Below are 3283 nucleotides of genomic sequence, written 5' to 3'. Positions count from 1 at the left end.
TTACGAGAAGAAATAACGCATCGTTCAAAATTACCTTGTATCTCCTAAACAACACGTTGTAACTCGAAAAGATTTGGTGTGACGTATACGTCTAAAAGTGTAGCCTCAAACGAGAACCCACAGGAGAATTTTCTTTCATCAAAATTTGTCAGAAACCACGTTTTAAGGAAATCTCGCATCGTGCGAAATTATCTTGTTTTTCCTAAACAACACGTTGTAACTCGAAAGCTTTGGTGTTGCGTGTATGTCTAAGCGTGTAGCCTCAAAAGAGAAGGCACAGGAGACTTTTTTCTCGAAAGAATATGTAAGAATACCACGTTATAAGGAAATACAGGGTTGCAGAGTAAAGACAAATACTATTGGAAACACTTTAAGAGAAGAAGTAACGCATCGTAAAAAATTAGCTTGTATCTCCTAAACAACACGTTGTAACTCGAAAAGATTTGGTGTGGCTTGTACCTCTACACGTGTAGCCTCAAAAGAGAACCCACAGGATAACTTTCTTCCCTCAAAATTTTTCAGAAAACCACGTTTTATGGAAATCTCGCATCGTGCGAAATTATCTTGTTTTTCCTAAACAACACATTGTAACTCGAAATGCTTTGGCGTTGCGTGTATGTCTAAGCGTGTAGCCTCTAAAGAGAACGCACAGGAGAGTTTTCTCTCGAAAGAATATGTAAGAATACAACTTTATAAGGAAATACAGTGTTGCAGAGTAAAGACAAATACGTACGTATTGGAAACACTTTATGAGAAGAAATAATGCATCGTACAAAATTAGCTTGTATCTCCTAAACAACACGTGGTAACTTGAAAGGATTTGGTGTGGCGTGTACGTCTACATGTGTAGCCTCAAAAGAAAACAGACTGAAGAATTTTCTTTCGTCAAAATGTTTCAGAAAACCACGTTTTAAGGAAATCCTGCATCGTGCGAAATTATTTTGTTTTTCATAAACAACACGTTGTAATTCGAAAAGCTTTGGTGTTGCCTGTATGTCTAAGTGTGTAGCCTAAAAAGGGAAAGCACGGGATAGTTTTCTCTCAAAAGAATATGTAAGAATACCACGTTATAAGGAAATACAGTGTTGCAGAGTAAAGACAAATATGTACGTATTGGACACACTTTACAAGAAGAAGTAACGCATCCTAAAAAAATTAGCTTGTATCTCCGAAACAACACGTTGTAACTCGAAAAGATTTGGTGTGACGTGTACGTCTAAACGTGTAGCCTCAAAAGAGAACCCACAGGAGAATTTTATTTCTTCAAAATTTTTCAGAAAACCACGTTATAAGGAAATCCCGCATCATGCGAAATTATCTTCTTTTTCCTAAACAATATGTTGTAACTCGAAAAGCTTTGGTGTTGCGTGTATGTCTAAGTGTGCAGCCTCAGAAGAGAAGGCACAGGAGAGTTTTCTCTTGAAAGATTATGTAAGAATACCACGTTAAGGAAATACAATTTTGCAGAGTAAAGACAAATAAGTACATATTGGAAACACTTTACGAGAAGAAATAACGCATCGTGAAATATTAGCTTGTATCTCCTAAACAACACGTTGTAACTCGAAAAGAATTGGTGTGACGTTTACGTCTAAACGTGTAACCTCAACAGAGAACCCACAGGAGAATTTTCTTTCATCAAAATTTGTCAGAAACCACGTTTTAAGGAAATCTCGCATCGTGAAAAATTATCTTGTTTTTCCTAAACAACACATTGCAACACGAAAAGCTTTGGTGTTGCGTGTATGTCTAAGCGTGTAGCCTCAAAAGAGAATGCACAGGAGAGTTTTCTCTCGAAAGAATATGTAAGAATACCACATTATAAGGAAATACAGTGTTGCAGAGTAAAGACAACTACGTACGTATTGGAAACACTTTAAGAGAAGAAATAAAGCATAATACAAAATTAGCTTGTATCTCCTAAACAACAGGTTATAATTCGAAAAGATTTGGTGTGGCTCGTACCTCTACACGTGTTGCTTCAAAAGAGAACCCACAGGAGAACTTTCTTTCGTCAAAATTTGTCAGAAAACCACGTTTTATGGAAATCTCGCATCCTGCGAAATTATCTTGTTTTTCCTAAACAACACGTTGTAACTCGAAAAGCTTTGGCGTTGCTTGTTTGTCTAAGCGTGTAGCCTCAAAAGGGAATGCACAGGAGAGTTTTCCCTAGAAAGAATATGTAAGAATACCACGTTATAAGAAAATACAGTATTGCAGAGTAAAGACAAATAAGTACATATTGGAAACACTTTAGGGAAGAAATAACGCATCGTACAATATTTGCTTGTATCTCCTAAACAACACGTTGTAACTCGAAAATATTTGGTGTGGCTCGTACGTCAACACGTGTAGTCTCAAAACAGAAACCACAGGAGAATTTTCTTTCGTCAAAATTTGTCAAAAAACCCCGTTTTAAGGAAATCCCGCATCGTGCGAAATCATCTTCTTTTTCCTAAACAACATGTTGTAACTTGAAAAGCTTTGGTGTTGCGTGTATGTGTAAGCGTGGAGCCTCAAAAGAGAAGGCACAGGAGAGTTTTCTCTCGAAAGATTATGTAAGAATACCACGTTATAAGGAAATACAATTTTGCAGAGTAAAGACCAATAAGTACATATTGGAAACACTTTACAAGAAGAAATAACGCATCGTACAAAATTAGCTTGTGTCTACTAAACAACACGTTGTAACTCGAAAAGATTTGGTGTGACGTGTACGTCTCAGCGTGTAGCATCAAAAGGGAACCCACAAGAGAATTTTCTTTCATCAAAATTTGTCAGAAACCACGTTTTAAGGAAATCTCGCATCATGCGAAATTATCTTGTTTTTCCTAAACAACACATTGTAACTCGAAAAGCTTTGGTGTTGCGTGTATGTCTAAGCATGTAGCCTCAAAACAGAATGTAAAGGAGAGTTTTTTCTCGAAAGAATATGTAAGAATACCACGTTATTAGGAAATACAGTGTTGCAGAGTAAAGACAAATACGTACATATTGGAAACACATTACGAGAAGAAATAACGCATCTTACAAAATTAGCTTGTATCTCCTAAACAACACGTTGTAACTGGAAAAGATTTGGTGTGGCTTGTACGTCTAAACGTGTAGCCTCAAAAGAGAACCCACAGGAGAATATTCTTTCGTTAAAATTTTTCAGAAAGCCACATTTTAAGGAAATCCCGCATCGTGCGAAATCACCTTCTTTTTCCTAAAAAACATGTTGTAACTCGAAAAGCTTTAGTGTTGCGTGTATGTCTAAGCATGGAGCCTCAAAAGAGAAGGC

This window comes from Apodemus sylvaticus, unplaced genomic scaffold (assembly GCF_947179515.1).
Source record: "Apodemus sylvaticus unplaced genomic scaffold, mApoSyl1.1 scaffold_55, whole genome shotgun sequence".
NCBI lineage: Eukaryota > Metazoa > Chordata > Mammalia > Rodentia > Muridae > Apodemus > Apodemus sylvaticus.
This window is presented reverse-complemented; position numbering follows the sequence as displayed.